Source organism: Epargyreus clarus, unplaced genomic scaffold, assembly GCF_041222505.1.
Source record: "Epargyreus clarus isolate Ecla_fem2 unplaced genomic scaffold, WU_Ecla_fem_2.2 ptg000005l, whole genome shotgun sequence".
NCBI classification, from domain to species: Eukaryota; Metazoa; Arthropoda; class Insecta; order Lepidoptera; family Hesperiidae; genus Epargyreus; species Epargyreus clarus.
Genome location: NW_027332213.1, coordinates 3,235,912 through 3,254,880, shown reverse-complemented (window position 1 = coordinate 3,254,880; position 18,969 = coordinate 3,235,912). Strand labels below are relative to the sequence as shown.

The window sequence follows — 18,969 nt, the reverse complement described above, 5'->3', positions numbered from 1 at the left end:
ATCGAGCCCGTATTGGTACCCGCTTGCTATCACATTGTGTGGCTTGCCCGGCAGCAGCAATTGTGGCTCGATTCCCTAACATTTGCGGCAATAACTCGCGCTCTTTTCAATTGCCCGGACGTGTTCAGAGCGCGTGCCGCCAACCACAGCCATCAACGGATCGCTTGCAATTTCGATAAAACCCTGTGTTCATCTCGTGGTCTCTTCGAACACTGCGGTCGCTTCCATGTATATTTTTAGACGCACCTAAAATGTGCGCTAAATCGATCACGATCGCCTCTTTGATCCGACACCCAACTGTGTTAGATTTCCCAACGTCTTTGACCGCGAGGGCCAATTTTGAAGCGAAACTATATACCACCCACCGGATTTCAGCTGATTGATTGCTAATGACTGTTGTTAAACTGTTACACAATCCCTCCGGGCACGCTTTCCGATCTGACATCGTACATGACAGACCGGCATTAGTTCCATATTTCTGCTTCGCGAACAATATACGGATGCGTTGGACCCCGGGGAGGCAATGCATCACTGATACCGCTCATACTCGATCCTCGGTTCGAGACCCCGTAATAAGCATTGATATGAAGTCCCCTAAAGCCATTTACGGCTATAATGACATCCCCAAGAGTGCCCCATATTTTTGCACGTATCCCGACTATGCACTCTGTAACTAAGATAACATCGCCTCTAGGTTTGATTGCTCATCCGGCGTATCTGACAGTTTGCTAAGAGCCATTTTTATTCGCATCAACAAGGTAAAAAAATAAACCGCTCTGTACGTTGCAAGTTGATTGAATACTTCAGCGTCTTCTCTCTAATGTAAGTTATTAACCCCCGTTGATGGTATACGCTAGATTGAATAAAGTGCTTTAGATATACAGAGTATGTATCCAGTTCTTAAGTTACTGTATTGAAAGTCACAGTTGATACTTATTGTAATCGTTTAGCCGTAAGGGTTTTCAATTGGCTTCGCTTTTGTTTCTCATTACTGTTTATTCCAATAATTCAATACTTTGTTTAATTCGAGAAACAGTTATTGGCGGCGCGCAATGTTGCTTGCATGGTTATGCTAAACCGAATTACAATGGGTGGACATTGAGTGCGTTGTAGTCCCGCGCGCGGCTCGTGCTGTGCGATAATCGATCCATCGCAGCCCGCTCTGCTCGCTGACCCGGTAGACTCCGATCTGAATCAGCACGCGGCCGATTCACCGAACGGTGCAACCTGACCAAGTGTAGAACGCACAACACTGTTGCTCAAAACGTTATATCTGCCTACCGACATTCCTCCGCTGGGTACGATCGCGACGCACCAACGCCTCTCGCTCCGATTATGACCTTTTACGTGACGATTGCATCTATTATGACATTGATAGAAAACCCGCCGAGGTCGGTAATATCCAGACACTCTTTGTATTTTATTTATTCGTCTACTAAAAGGGTTCTTTTTTACCGATCGATTGATACCTGTTGAAAAAGTAACATTCAATGCCCCGTCATTTGGATTCGTGGTCGATTTTGATCATTCGAATCCGATAAATGGCTTCGAGAGTAAACAAATACAGGGTCATGGCGAATAGCTCCGGGGATTTCGTTGTTTGATTTATGCGGATTCGATACCGGAGCTCTTCCGCGGTGTCCGGTGACGGTAACCGCACGGATCTCTTAGTTACGATCCTTTTGTAACTGTCGTGGGTTCGTTACACTTCGCAGGCACCTTTACAACTATCGCCTTACCATAATCATGTTGAAAGCGACCACTAGGAAGCCTAAAGCTTGTGGTTTTGTTTTACAAATAAAGTTTATTTTACAAAATCGTTTGTCACAATTGATTTCATTGGTATTCGTCTATTATCGTTTTAATTATAATTTATATAGATATATAAAAAGTACATTTATTCTATTCCAGCTCTGTAACAGTTTTCTTTAATATCTAGAACATAGCATGTTCCATATCTTTCATGGACTGAGTGACAATCTGATATCGAGCGTGGCATTCTAAGATAAGCTCTCAATCCGGTAATTATAATACAATTATGTAGTACCGGCGGGCGTATATTTACAGCAATTGATGTAATGATCGAATTCTGGTTTCTGTCCGGTTGTATGCATTATTAATACGTCGGTATCGGCGTTGTGGTCTAACGCTTATCGTGTCAGAAAATGTCGTCGCGTGAAATTGGAGCAGAGCGTTAAATGACTGAATGGTGGTGGCACTGAATTCGAACGGGTTCCGCGGCCACTGCAGGGCGCTGCGGCCCTCTCGATACATAATTTAAGTAGGCCCGAGACGGAATTAATTATACTCGAGCCAGAGTGGAAGTCGCAAACGGTTTCTCGTGTAGAACAAGACGACAGCCGCTATGGGAAAAAGGTTAACAGTGTACAAAGAATGTGCGGAGAAATGTTTTTTCTGTTGACTGACGACATCGACACTATATAAGCCTATGAATAATCAATTATTATGTTTGTTTATAGAAGAAGTTAAATATTTTATTGATTATCCGAATCCTTGTTGCATTTTTATGCTTATATTTTGTAATGCTCTACATAACTTATATATCTAATTAAATGTTAGGAAATACCACAATTTAACGTATCCATACTCTACTTATACTTTATAAACGTATTGTTCGGATACCTTATATTAACCTTACATTACGATAGGTACCTATATTAACCGATATTGCTTTCCACCACGCTACCTTAATTCCACAAATACTTCCTACTTTATGCGCTGGCCTGTTTCAATTAATAAAACAAACATAATCATAAATATGTTATTTGTCCACATCGCAGCTTTCACTCCAGCCCGCTGCGTGTTTTAAAACGCGAAGAGAAGTGAATTTTTTTCGTGTTTCATACTATGGTGCTGTGCTGGGTATAGTGGTAATTGGATACACTTATCGCGACGGCCGCGGGCGGGTCTGTCCCCGTCCGACGGTCGGATTTATCGCCGCCGCAAATCATTGCGTTCGTCTCACCGGCCCGACTTCCCCGCCAGGACTGCACTACACGAGATGTAGCTTCGACGGTAGGATTTGCTAGTTGGAGGTCTTTATGATTTAATGTCTGACTTGTACGTTATGGTGTAGTCCATGTTTATCAAACATGTCTACTGAATCTAATATCATTCTTGGATGTACCTTGTCTTCGTTACCATTTTAACTACTGATGTTATTCCAATGTTTCGTAGATGGTACACATTAAATAAATACGCTTGCACTGTATTCATAGTTGAACCGAGACGATCACGTTGACTCTAACATAAAAAATGGTAACTGTAAGTCGCTAATTCCTATTGAGCTGAGAGGTTAAAGCTCCGTAACCTATTCACTCAAAGGTCTTTGTCTAGGAACAGTGAATAGCCCGGTTTTTGCTTCGCATGCATTCTTGACATGTCCCCACACTATTTATTTTGGACCGGTTTCTACAATTCCATTGCGTCACACATCCAGCAAGTCAACCGAGCGATTAATAAAAGTTCGTTTGTAAAGCCGAGATTGCGTCACATGCCTTTAATAAATTGTTCCGTGAAAAGTCACTGTACGACGCCATCGAAATATTCAAACGCAGTCATTAAGTTCCACATTCATCGTTGCCACATAATAAAATGAATGCGAATGGCGTATATAATCGGCGGTAGTCCCCCGTCTGGATAATCTGCCTAAATTGTGACTCCTACTTTATTTCGCATCTCAATCCAATTTACCATGATACTCTGAAATCGCCTGTAATTAGGGGCTCGCCGGCAAATGATGATGGCCCATAAGTACCAATTCCGCGAAGCTTTCGACTTGACAAGAAAAATTAAACAATGGATTTATGACACTGCTTGAAAAATAGTATATAATATTCCAGTTTATACTTTAGAGATAAATTCGCTGCAAATATAATAGATAAATATTTTCTGCATTTAGTAATGTGAATGACTTAATAAGTTGGAATAGGTTGTCGGAAATCATATTAACAATTTGAATGGACTATTGATTTATTATTATAATGAGCAAAATAAGAGGTTCGTTGTAACAACGGCATAATAGCATCCTTCACCTTTGTGTATTTGGTACATTCAATTATGGTAGCCATTAACATGATTTATATTTTACATTTTTTGTTTGTTTAAGTATTTTTAAAGTGTATTGTTTAGTGTTACGAATTTATGATATTTTCGTGTGTCAAATATGGTGAAGGACCAATAAAACTTCAAATCTCTTTCCCATAGTGGAGAGCCCAACAAATGAACCACAATAAATCAAGTCCCCTTCAATGTGGCAGACATGATAGAGGCAGTATATTCTATACGGTCCCTCCGAAGTCTTTCTCTGAAGGTCTTAAGATCGCGCTCCGAACTCGTAACATTGTTAGCGTTTTATTGCCCCTCATAGAATTCGTCAAAGTCATCTCAAATTACGATGGCGTTCAATCGGCTATGCATTATCTTTTATGTGTCTCAGACGTTAAAACTGTGCGTGATAAATGAGACATGTCTTAAAGTGGTAAAATAAATCAACATTTCACTGAGCGAGACCCTCTAATGCCAGTAACGGTTGAACTCAGTTTTGAACTTTTAACGTACATTGCCGCTTTTATTCATGATCGGTATTGACAAGTCTAAAGTTTAGCACTAATGTATGTAGTTCGAAACGATGTTGTAGCCAAGAAAGTTCTACGTACGGCTATCAGGTTATAAGACGTTGCGTTGTGATTGAGGAGTTTAACGCTCAGAAGGACCACGATTTGTAAGCGTTTGACCTTTGATGGACAATGTTGCACGTCGATCGGGACCATGATAAATTTTGATATCTCTAGAAATCTGATCTACGTTTATTTTAATATGCCTCTTAAGACTTTCTCTCTATTATCTTTGTCTTTATTGCTTTTTCTGTAAGATTTGGTTATATTTTTTAAAATCAAGTAATTTAAAAATTTTGTTGCATTGATTTCTAAGAAATCTGCTTCTCTGCTTTTTACCCGACTGCCAAGGAAGGGTTATGTTTTTCGCGCGTATCTTGTATGTTTGTCTTTCTTTATTTGATCCGATCTTACAAACGGCTGGATAAATTTCGACAGTTAAGGTGTCATTATATTCGTCTCAATGACCCGAGTGTCCTTAGATAGGTGTTAGAGAAAAGAATTCAAAAGGGCGAATTTTTGGCGCGAAATAGTAACACATTTCAAAAAAAAAGTTAACCGATCCTATCGAGTGGGGTATCAAATTAAAGTAAATTAAACGTAGATTATAAAAACATATTTTTATATATATAAAACAGCAAGATGACTGACTGACTGACTAATTAAATGACTTTTTTATTTTTCAGAAATCAACGTACAGCCAAAACCGCTCATGTTAGAGTTCTAAAATTTTGCACATGGATTCGCTATATAGCGTAAATAAGTATTAAGAAAGGCCTTTGCGAAATTTCACCCCTAAGAGGGTAAAATAGGGAAAATCAGTTTTTTTGAAATCCTTTAATTTTGAAGCAACTACTTTAAAATTTAGTATTTGGCTTTCTGGGTAGGAACAAAGACACACCTCTCTATCCCCTTCCGAAAAATTAACCCCGTAGAGGGTAAAATAAGGGTTAAAAGTTCATTTGAACAACCGTCAATCTTAAAGCAAACACTATAAAATGTGTGTAATATAATCACCGGATCGATCTTTTATAGATCGTAGATGGTGTTTTTTTTTGCGAAATAGTAACATTGCATAAAAATAATGAAACGCCTATTTCACCGTTTTTGGTAATTCTACTTCAGCCTGTTTAGTGCAGTCGGGTTTTTCATTTTTTAATTAAATTACTTGTTTATTTTAGCGGTGAATTTGTTTGGGTAGGTTTTAGCCTAGCCAATATGCCTTGATAACAAACCGTTAAAGTTATCAGTCGTATAGTTATGCAAAACATATTCAAATTTGGCCATAATACCGAACCGCACAAACTACATGTTGATGAATATGTCGGCCGCTCCGCCAGTGCATCGATTCAATTTGCATGTATAATCTGTACTTAAGGCTGTAATTGAATCGAGGTGTATTATCGATTTCATATCAAAAGCTCGTATGCGTACTGCGGTGTTTGAGCGTTTAATGAAATTGAAATTTTTATCGTACCGTCGTCGTTATGTTTTACATAAATTGCAATGCAACGGCTAGTGCCCAATTTGTAATGTGATAGTTGTTTCAGTGAGATTATAAAATCGTTTTCAATTATAGGAAAGTTAATTCGTGTATAAACCTTTATGAGTAAATACTCTCATGATGTTCTCTTTCATTTCTCATTTTTTTTTAATTACAAATTGTCTTTCTATACTTATGTATATCTGTTAATGGGTGATTGAATAGAGAAATCAATGGTGTACAGTGAGACTGGATTTTTTTTTAAATTTCAGTAATTAACATAAATAAATCTATATTTTTCATACAATACCAAACAAACGTCTGGGAAAGTGTCGGGTGCATTTACACGGGATTGTAGGTTCTCCTTCGGGATTGTTTTGTGGGAAGCCCTGCAGATGTCGCCGCCTCCGGCTACGGTGTAAGCTTACGGCGACAGAAACCCGATAGACTCAATCTGTCTAAGAACCTCTAACTTTACAGAGCAAACAACAAACAAACGAATGAAAATATTTTTCCTACTTTATCCTGAGTGTAGATATACTGTATAAGGTTTTCCAAAAATCTTTTACGTGTTTTTTATATGAACATTGCCTCGTGCCTCGAACCAAATATATGGCTTATGAATAAAACATTTCAGTATAAAAGAACAACAAAATAATGTCAAAACTTGTAGCAAGTAGGTAAGTCATAAACAGGGGAAACTGGATATTTATTTTCTCCATTTATAGATTCGAATTCACAGAAGTTAACACAAACAAACAGCTATCATAAAACATATATATTTATTTGTTCCGGGAATCGCAAAAACATTAGCAGATAGTTAGCAATTTTAACAATGTCCGGTCATTAACAAGTCTGCAATATTGTCATATATTAAACAAATATAGTAAAAAATCTGGACATATACCTAATTATATGTGTGAATCGATATAAAAGTCAGGTTGTAAACAGGACGGTAAGGCTCCTATTCCATGCTTTCATTCCCATGCATCGGATTTCGTTTGCTCAATAAGTTATGTTTGCTTATTGGATGTAAGGCGCTTTCGTGGAAAATCCGATCTGATTACAAGAGTCGGTTTACTTGAAAATATGCAAACGGAAGCGAATACATTTTGCTCTCGGATATTAATTATATACTATTTACAGTGCTCCTTTGGTCACGATTTTATTTTTTATACAATTTTTTGTTATATACCTCTATACTATTTACATAAAAAGATTAAAACACATACATCGAAGTAAGAATTAAGAATGTGAGTGTAAAAGGGACATAATTTGTGCCGGCAGTGAAAAACCAATTTTAATAATGTTTATGTGTTTAAACATAGGCATACTTTTAAAAGGCTTGTAAACAAATGCTTCAAACGTCGGAAATAGAATCCATAACCCGAAGCCCAAAAAATGTAACATGATTTATGTCGAATTATATAAAATTGTTTGCGCCCATCGGAAAGTTTTGTTTTGTTAAAGGAAATTTTTGTTTCTAAATTCATTTCGCAACATCGACCTTTAACATCTCAAAGGTCTCTCAAAGTTTGCTATTAAATCTATCCACGAGTCACGTGTTACGGAGACTCCTGCGAACTCTAATTACCCCGGAGCACGCGCCTCGTGACCCGGTCGCCGGGAGCCGACAGCCCGTCCCGCGTCACCTGCTCACGTGGCGTCTGGGGCCGAAGTGTGGTAAGGTAACTCGAACGGCAACGTGATTACAGTTGTACGTTTTACGGCTCTGTTTATGATGGACGCAGTCCTTGAGTAAGGAACGGAACCTACTGACGTTTATTACCTGTAAGTGTATTGTTAGAATCACTCAGTTAATGGGTTAGCGGCCCAACGTCGCATCTTACTCAGAACCTTGTTAATAGGCATCCGTTGGAATACATATGCGATGAACGAAAGAGGAATCTTAATTGGACAATTTTACTTACGGATAAGATTGAACTTGCCGCTTTATTCTGGGGTACAGAACTCGACACTGATTGGTCCAGATTGCCTGCTGACTGACTAGGGTCACACGATTGGCTTGGACTAATGCTCTATTTTATGAGATAATTTCTAGAGAAAATTTTTCATTAGATCTAGTTGACAGTTGTTATACCAGAAAGCATCTTGCGTTAAAAGACAATTTGATTAATAGTTTCACCATTGTGAATGGTGCTGCAAAATTTGAAATTTAAAAAGTGGTTACCTGCTTGAAGCTACATCACTACAGTGACTATAGTAAACAATAACAACCTACAACAACACAACCTATAACCACACAACCTCCAACAACAAAATACACGTTATATAATATTATGTAGGAATACAGGATAGTGTTCAAAGTTTCATCTTCCAAAGCCTCGGTCTTCAACCTAGATTTAGTTTAGCTTCTGGCGTTGTGTATTGGAGGAAATTTGATGCGAGAGAGGCGAACTATCGTAAACTTGCTCGGCGTGAAATACTTTAGATTTGCATATCTGACTGAAGCTCTCTGGACGTTGAAGGCACGAATACGAAATAGGTTTCTCGTATGAGTATTGAATGTGCTCGAAATCTCCGCCATGGAATTGCTTATGGGTCGTTTATAAATAAGTGATGTACGATGTCATGTACGCTGGTATATATGATTTAGATGTATATAAAAAAATGTGAGCCGTCACGGGACGCCTGGCAGATGTGAAACATCGACATTATTTTGTAAAAGTAATATGCAGAAAAGAACATATTGTGATAGGAACTAAATATGTCATAATGATAAAATAAAATATTACGATTTTTTTCCAGATAACGATGACTATTTATTGAATTCGATTGCGCATGGCGACGCGTCGCCACACCGTACACACTACTGCATATAGACTGTATATATATACCATCGTATAGCGTGGCCACGGCATGCGTCGCCACGCCAGAAATCGGTTTTACGTGCGGCTATAGATGTTTCACATCAAAAATGGTGTCATACTTGGTTATACAAAATGAAAGAATAGCAGTTGTAGTATGTGTCGTCACTATAAGGCCGAATCATACACGCGATGATTTTATATGAACTAGTTGAAAAGGTTCATATTGCTATATCTGCCCTACAATACTAAATCAAATCAATTTAGAGCATAGCTGCATACACCATTGTCATATAATTAAAATAAGAACATAAACATTTGAAGGTGGTAGAACCCTTTGTGGTTCGACTCCGGCGGCACCACCGGCCACGCCTATTTCTGCCTAATAACAGCAGTGTTAGGCGCTGCTGTGTTCCGTTTTTAAGGGTGTGGTAAGGGAGACATACTTTTCCGAGGCGTTCCAGCTTGGTCCTCAGGGGTAGCGGCGCATCTGTGGCCGACCTCAGCTAGGAATATCTAATTCTATCTGGGGTTGATTACAGATGTCCATGGGCGGCAGTAGCCACTTATCATCAGGACTGCATGCTCGTCTGCTACTCCTATATTATAAAAAAATAATACACGTGGTTTTTCTTGAGCACTAAATTTAAACTTCTTATATCATTTACATCAAGTATTAGCTACAGAATCCAGCTTAAATAATCATTATGATACAGAAATAAATGGTGGCGCCAGTCTTGTCTTCGGTCATTGAAAGGAGAATATTCTTTAAAGTTCATCTGGCTCTGCGGTTTGGTCTGGTTCAAGTTAAGACAATCGATACTATTGCGGTTTGTACCGATATTCGTTTGAATGCGCTTAGATATTGAGACTGATCGAATTTCGTGAATGCCTTAAATCAACAAGGTCGTCGCAGCGTTTGAAAGGAAATTATGTAGTAAATATGTAAAATCAGCAATATAGTAGGAGTTGACCGAAGATTACCTGCGATAGTGCCGCTGCTGTCTTGGTCTCTGCGATCAGCTTTCCTCTACTCCTAAGATGTGTTTGTTGTGCTAATACTTTTAGTTCGTCCTTGTCTAAATTGGATAGCAGCGACACAAACATCATCATCAGCAGGGTTCAGGCGAACCGTAACTTTAAATGCTACATTTACTTGTAATATAAAAGAACGGACTAATCACTATTAACATCGGCGCTTTCTCTGCCATTTTACCCTAATAAAATCGTGTACAGGATATTCGCAGACTGTTAAAATAACACAGCATTTACATTTATTAGGCCTCGGGCGGTGCGCTAGTGGTGTTGTTAAATTGAAAATATAATTAACAACGACCGCAGAATTCATTGTAAAATTGAACTGTCTTTGAACCGCGTGCTTCATAAATTTTATTAATACCCACAATAATAACTGGTCGATTGGCACACAGCTTACGCTTTCGCGGTGCCCGATACGATCGGCGTTTTAATTTGAAATTAATTCGTTTTTAAACGAACGTGCATACATGACATTTTGAGAACGCGACCGAGCGTCTCAACTAACGCGGATAGGTCAATTTGTCTTTAAGTGAGATTGCAACGTAATTAGTACGTTGTTATTAAAATAATATCCGCTATAGATTATAACACGGGTAGTGAGTTATATGCATATTTCAAATACTAAATAAAGATTTAAATTTGCACCAATTTTAATTAGGTAAACAATTAAACATAGCGACGCCAAATTGAAACACTAATTACTCGGGTATAATTATTACCTTTCGTGAAGTATACTACGTGCATTGCCGGTATTTGGTCTCGCACTCCATGCTTATTTATTTACGATCCTTAGCTGTTTATATTTTGGGTTTTAGGTACAACAACTGTGTTAGTCTTCATTCAGGAACGTGTTTATGTTTTCTTGTACTTTTTTACGTTTCGTTCAAACTATAATAATCAAATTTAACATCAACACATTAAAATTAAAAAAAATATATAAATGGGCCCAGTACGAATCGGACTTCTTAGACGGATGATGAATTTACTCAAAAACATTTTTTGATATGCTCAGTGTGTGTCCAACTCGAACTTGGCTGTGTTTATTTCCTTTATCTAAGCGAACTAGGAAGTACATATCTGCTAGTGATGATGTTCAACCGAAATTAGTCACAGTTGTGTTTAAATGTCACTTCAGGCACACGATGCGATCGTTTGCATTGTTAGACGAGTGTGACTGCTTTGCTTAAATAATTTACAATATATTTATCGATGGATATTCGTGGTGGATATATTTCACCGCTCATTTTCATTGATAGAATTTCTCCAGCATTCTCTTGAAACAAACCACAGTATCCTGTAGAAAATACAGAAATTGGTTGCTAGATAAGCTCGTGTCTGAAGGAGAACTTTTACGCCATCTTTTATTTTTGAAAAGTGCAAAAATGTCACATTCCTATTTTTTAAATTTCCTTCGTTATTTTCGACAAGTAAATTATTTGTACATTTGTTCCGTAAGTACATTACCATCTGAACAAACCCATTTTAATATGTTTCCAATTCGTAACACATCATCGGCCATCAAAGTTACCGCTCATTTCGATTTCTTGACGGTTGTACCGATAGGAGGCGAATTAGTATCGGATTACCGTTTCGAATCTCAATAAATATTATTAAGAGTGACACCCGTAACACAATCAGATACTTATAATTTAAAGTTAACAATGGATAGGTATCTCTTTATGCATTAATATCACGTTTCAAACGATCAATATAGAAAATTTTAATAGCTTATTATTGTACTCTGATAATAGTATATTGATTCTCAGGCATAACAACGTACTCGTGTCTACCGAGTCTAGGTAGGACTCCTGTGTAGTATAGTATAGTCCGCGAAACTGCTAGTCCGTAAAACTACTAGTCCGCTCTGAATATAGAAATGAATCGCGTCGCCATAGTAAATTGTATGACTACACCTGCTCGCAACAACTTCAGAGCGGACTAGCAGTTTGGCCCGGACTACAAAGATTCGGACCACGGTTCGGTTTGCACGGACGTTCTTGTCACGAACGTGCAAGATGTGTAATTAACTTCCTCCTGAGGTATTCCCAGAGCGCTATGACATGGGGCTCTTCAAAAAAGGTGCAAAAAGAGCTCTCCTTCAAAGCCGGCGATGCATTGGCAACGTTCATAGGCGACGTTGACTACTTTCCATCAGGTTGCTACCTGATGGAAAGTAGTCAACGTCTTACAATAAAGCCTTACAATAAAGCAGACGTGCTCGTCTGCTTTATTGTAAGGCTCAAATATAAAAAAAAAAAAGATTTCCACGATTGGTGGTGATAACAAGACGGACTGCGTGTTCGTTTGCTACTTCGCATTCATAGAAAAACAAAACCCGTCACGAACGCGTAAGAATAAGTTGTCCATCAAGTTGACTGATTAGTTGATATAGGGCAGGCCTTGATAAGCGAGTCATTTAACGCCGCATAGGGTTGATGGAAGCGTTCAAGAGCGAACAAGTTTTTCTATCGGTCGAGACGAGGGCGAGGCAATCGTGAACTTTGTGCAAGGTCTGAATGTAAAGCGGTTTATCTTTATCGTAAAGTGTTAAGCACATATGAATTTAAAATTTTGTTATAAGATACCATTTGAATTTTAATCGAGTAGGTATTTACTTATAGTTGGAAAATTTAGTACGTAAAATTAAAATGTACCTATAACTGAAAATTTTATCATAATTACGGTAACTTTTAAGATCTGAAGATGTTGAACTACTTTTTTTAAGATTTCACTAGCAGTTTTTCAATTTTTAAGCAGGTGCTCTCCAAAGTTATTTGAAGTATCAACGTCGTTTGTGTAATTGGAGAGATCTTATATGTTTTTGTATGTAATTTCGAACATTTGTTCTATATAATTAACACATCGACATTTTATTTTTTATTTGTGTAGATATAATAATACAAAGATATAATAATACTGGCTTCCAAAAATTATAACGAATGGCCGCATAAAATACCGTATAATTAGGGTTGCATTATTTGGCCGCAGGTTAAACTTCATACACAACTTAATCTAAAACATATTAAACAAATCGTTCCGTGACCTTTAAAACGGAACACACTTTAGTGATCATTATAATTACGCTTATGTAAACTCTTAAACGTATTATGTTGAATGCTAGCCTTTCCGCATAATGTTTTTTTTGTACCATCGTAATAGCAAACGAGCATGCAATGTGGCTACTGCCTCCCATGCATAAGTGTAATCATCTTCAGATGAGATTAGTTTTCCACCTGTGGTCGGCCACAGATGAGCCACTACCCCTGAGGACTAAGTTGGATTGGAACGCCTCGGATAAGTATGTCTCCCTTACCACACTCTTCAAACCAGAACACTACAGCGCTTAACACTGCTATTACTTGGCAGGAATAGGTGTGGTGGTCGCGCAGTTGAACCACAGAGGGTTTTATGACCTATCACAGATGATTCTCACTTCACCATGTGTACAAAATATTTTAGGGAGCTAAAACACAAACTATAGTCGCTGAGAATATTCGACATGAACTGTCGCGCGGGTGTTACTAGTACCTCCCCTAGTGAAATAACCAAATACATCGTAAAAGTAACAGAGTCAAGCTAACTTTAATCCTATCAAAAATACTTTTAGTAAGTTTCTCTATTCGATCTTGCTATATTGAAAACGTTATTATAATATAGGTATTGTGATTTTCAAAATCCGACACCATTTCCACATTAACATAAAAAATTACGCATATGAGAAAGTTTCGTTGATATTTTATGTTATACGCTTGGATCTAATGTAGTCTTCATTACATATTAGGTACATACTCGTACATTTTTACACACAGCTAATAAATATACATACTTAAATACCTGCTGGTAATATTCTCATAGTCTTGTAAATTCTCTTCTCTCACACCATAGCCCGCAACTAAAGAGCCTTTTACCGCGAGCGAGTCATTAATTACGTCGTAAACGTGAAGTAAGTGGTTTCGGAGATAGCAGGATAAGGATGACTCAACGCTATATTCGGAGATTCCGCTGAAACATTCGGTTGTCATGCGTTGTTGCCGGTTTTGTTGTCGTTATCTAAACTTTAACCACCATCATAACGTTTCAATTTTATAAAATTAGTTATTCTTCAACCGTCAATTTCCGTGGGTTTGCTATGTAAGATCTCTTACGTTTTTCCAAGTCTTTTGAAATTGGTTGGAAGATTATCCCGATACTTACTAATATAAAGGATTTGTTGACGCGAAGAAGACAATAAAATTATTTATCATAGATTAAGAATAACGATCACTCTACATATAAATACATCCACGTTCTTAATGAATAACGAAAACCTTTAATCTAGAGACAAATCTTAAATCGTCAAACCATTAGGACCACTCACACTGTTAGCGGTTTGTTTGTTAACCTTCCCTTCTATTTTGATGATATTACAGCAATTGAATGGCACGGCACCATATCCAAGCGAATAAATGCGGTAGCTAAACTGATTTGGCCCTTACGTACAATCCGGAAGGTCGCCAAGGGCGTCGCGAATGATTCTTTTCATTGAGGTAGTGAACTATATTGATGTGGCTTTGAACTGATAGATTGTGATTGACGTGCGACCGCTGTTGCCGGTGTCGAGGCCAAGGTCGATATTTCCACCTATTGGATCCTTAATCCGAGGTGCTTTATATCGCTGTTTTGCCGTATCTAATATCTTATATTACGTAACATCCAATAATGTGATTTATTTTTGAGATGTTTTTCAGCATTCATTTCAGAACCGGCTTAATCTTAGACATTTTTGATTTGCGCGTTTACGTACGACCGAGGCTTGATCAAGAATTAGTAGATCGTTCGTAATTGCTTTAAGATAACTTGAAAATCCGTTCCATAAATTTAATAAGTCCGGTTAACATTTAGATGTGTCTTTCCACGAGATACTCTGTCTTTCACACATTGTATAGATTACACAGCCATGATCTATTTAATTTAATTTAATGTGTCCTCGATTTCACCTGTGGCAATATATTGTCCAAATAAATTTGTGTCAAATATAATCTCAATGTCAATAAATTTTACGTTTTAATAATCGTGTTTCTATGTTGCCTTCCCTTCGGCGGTCGTCTGTCGTAAGTTTACGTTCCCATCGAGGTTAGGAGGTTTACGACGTCTCTCAACACCTCTTAACAATGATAATGTTTGTTTGTTCAAATTGGAAATCGTTTTTGCTAATGCTTGTGTTATGTTAATTTAAGAATATTAGCAGCTGCTACCGGTACTGTTTGACATTTGAATTTCTGCATCTCATCAACCGATTAGTGCTGGGTATAAATTGTCTTTTATAAGACGGAAAGGGGTTTAGGTCATAATTCATCCTGCTGGCCAAGTGCGAATTGGTAGATTTCACACACCTTTGAGAACTGTTTTTATTTCCCGATAATCGATAACGTTATAAATATTGTAGATTATGATCACAGTTACTCATCCAGATATAATATCAGTCGATATCGGACCCACGCGCAATATGTCATTCGATTTACGATTTGTAAATATTTATCGGCAGTAAATATGGAATTTAATTTCCTGAACGATCGGTCCTTCATCTTGTGTTTCTGAATAGGGAGCCTATTAAATTCCTATATAAATGGAAATCGTACACTCGATCCAGTATATTCACGTTTATAGGTTGAATATCCGTCGATCGATGACACGAAAGGAGGCTGTACATAACATTACAGTATTCTTACATCAAATATTAATTCTGTAATATTACCTCTTAGTATAGTCCGCGTAAAGCTGCTAGTCCGCTCTGAATATAGAAATGAATTGCGTCGCCATGGTAAATTGTACGACTACACCTACTCGCAACAACTTCAGAGCGGACTAGTAGTTTGGCGAGGATTATAAAATTTCACTCTTCCGTGAAAAATATATGAGCTTACCATATTATTCCTTCAGATAGAATCAATGAGCGGCATGAGTCACTACCAAATGGACTGCATGCTCGCAACTTCAATCATCGAAATAAAACACGAACAGCGAAGTAATATATTGGCCGTAAACATAGTTTACGGGACGGTGATGATGTAACGTCAATAATCCACTTTTACAACAGTGCGCCCTAAACGCGTCAATTTAATGGGCACTAAACCTCCATTTACAAGTGAGCTGTTGCAAATGAAACTATAATTGTCGTTTCTGAATACATAATGACCCCATCGGCATTGACGCTGCACTCGGAGAATGGAAGGTTGTCGATGGACACACCTTGATAGATGTGCGGTAGGGTTGATACATTGTACCTTAAAATAAAAGGGTTTTGTCCTTTTTAGTCATTAGGGGTGTGTTGCACTCACCGTACTTACTGCCTGCCTGAACTACTGAAACGAGAACCATACAATTTAGAAAATTCATTCATTTTATGAACAATGGAACATTTTATTTCATCTTACAAATGGATTATACTGTTCCTTTAGTTCGCCTTAATATCCCTTATAGAATTCTTCAGATCTTCAATAGTCTACCACGGCTTCGTGTGGCTTTTTTATGTGGAGAAGAAACACCGAATTATCCTTTCAAACACATTTCCACCAAATGAAGGAACAATCTTAAATGAACAAAACAATTGTAACGTAAGCTATTCTAATTGTACAAAATACCGCTTCGCAGGTAACCCTGCACACATTTTGCACTTTGCGACCGCATACATGCCCGCCCCAAGTAATGTAGAATGCGACTTAATTAGAACGACTTAGGAATGTTCGTGGCGTTCGTATAAGCTCCCACTGCATCTACATACACGTCGAAGCTCAAATTCCATGATATCATACCGTCTGTACTTGTCCGAAATGTAAATCGAGACTTCCATAACGAGTAGAGTAATTACAAGAGCTAATGTAAATACATACATAAGAACGTATGACGGTGGTTCACGTTAATGTACGAAGGTAGCATGTAGGTGGACGTATGAAGAAAATTTTAAGACATTGTTTTCCTAAACTCCGAAATTAGTATCGTAAACTTCGGTATCTGAAGCGCATACTTACTTATAAGAACGAAATTATGGTTATACGAAGGAGTACTTACTATTTATAAATAAAAATTAACATTATATTTTTTTCTCAAAAATTAAAAGTATTCAAAATCTAAAAAAGTGCCACTCACAAAATTGTGGCGTAAGTAGAAATTAAATACATTATTTTCCCTGAAAATAGAAAGCGGACAAACATTGTATACTTTGTATTATTTTCGACAAAGGCAAGAAACATCGCCATTGAATTCCCACGAGCCCGTCCGTCAGTCGTATTTCATGTTTAACTTATTTGCATTATTAAATCGAATTACTTTGTAACGGTATTACTTAAAATGATGCCGGTGCGTGCGGACCGGAGGGCCAACACTAGTATTTATTGTCGCCCTGTTAATCTATGTGCCAAGTTTACTTGATTTAATGCGCCCACGGGAAGTGGATTTCGAGCCGTCTCAACACTACTTACGTCAAATCGATATAGTTTATCATTAGACGTGTATCGCGATTAGATTTTTCATCGGCCGTTAGAATCCAGTTGGTGTTTGTTATGTACGTATCGGATTAACGCATTCCTTCAACTGGTCTTCTTAACTGTAACTTGATGGAACATTTGTTCGGGACAACTTTGTCCGTTGACGTAATGTGACATTTGTGTACTTTGATAACGAAATACTAGGATTTATCACTAAGCCTGTCTACACATTCGACTTTTCTGTCTGTACTAGCTTTAAGTGCTATATGACTTTTCAAAAAAGTTGTTATAGACTTAAGAACCACAATGCCATAAACGTGTGTATTTTCGACGTTCTACATAGTACAACGGAATAGGAGTAGGGCTCGCTTAAAAAATTCAAAACCAAATGAAAGAAAACATAATTATATCAGTAAAAGCAAGACATATTTATTACATTGTGTCACGGATTCTTCAGTGCTTCATTGCTTTGATTGCCGGTTTCGACTTTTGAGTGCTGATGACTGGATTTTTTCAATGTAAGAGTTCTACGAATTTTATAGTGAACAATGACTAGTTAATTCGCCATAGCTGCAACGTGATAAAACTTTGAACTTTACGTGTTGCTAAAACTTTAAGTAAAATCACCGTAACAACCTTGAATCCGCGACGATATTTGTGCTCGGGCAACATAAATTCAAAGGGCAAGCTCGGTGCGCTCGTAAGCGGGCAAAGTATAAATCAGTAGGCTCAGCGGGCGACCTCTTAGGCGTTTTGTTCGCGAATTACATATTTATTGCGCCGCGCTTGAGTCTACTGCGATATACGAGCGCTACATATCGCCGCGACAATTTGTTTGATAATGAACAACGCGGTAAGAGTGTATGCATATGCGTCCTGTGCGTTTTGTTTGCGTATTACATATTTATTGCCCCGCGCTTGACTATAAGGCGATGTACGAGCGTTACGTATCGTTGCGAAAATTTGTTTGATGATGAAAAATACGGTAAGAGTGTACGCGTATCTGTCTTATGCTTTTTGTTCGCGTATTACACACTTATTGTGTCGCATTTGACTCAAAACGCCACGTATCGCCTCGATAATTAGTTAACGACGACAAATAGATAAAAACGCGGGTGAATCTCCGTGTTCTCACCTGTTCATATCGATCGAGATATTTAGTCCATCATATAGAAATATTCCATTGTTACAGGTTCTTATATAATGATCCACTTAGCATTTAGAATGTGTCGTTATTTACAATATTATCGTCGTATTACTAATTTAATAAGAAAACGTAATCCATTGCGTCATCAGGCGGCCAAAAGGTTGGCTAGTCAGTTGAGAACGTAGGCGTTATAGAAAACTAAAAGTGATTAGTTTTAGCTTGACCTGTACGTATGTATGTATTTATTTACAACGCTTTTATTGCTAGTTGCATTAGCGGCATGTATGTGAAATAATGGAAAGTGGTTGTTTGGTGTTGCGCGTAAAATATTTGCGACACCGTAGGAATTGCGAATGCGGTACCTATACTCACC

The 18,969-nt window shown here is 37.8% G+C and overlaps 1 protein-coding gene and 1 long non-coding RNA gene across 3 annotated transcripts in view; both read left to right on the top strand.

Annotated features, from left to right (window-relative positions):
* twin (CCR4-NOT transcription complex subunit 6-like twin) overlaps positions 1 to 18,969 on the top strand; it is a 268,905-nt gene that overhangs the window by 73,131 nt on the left and 176,805 nt on the right. The gene's annotated exons all lie outside the window — the stretch shown is intronic.
* LOC140757744 (uncharacterized) lies at positions 8,746 to 9,060 on the top strand. Its single transcript, XR_012104019.1, has 2 exons — positions 8,746 to 8,808; positions 8,890 to 9,060. It is a non-coding gene; the product is annotated as an uncharacterized LOC140757744 (long non-coding RNA).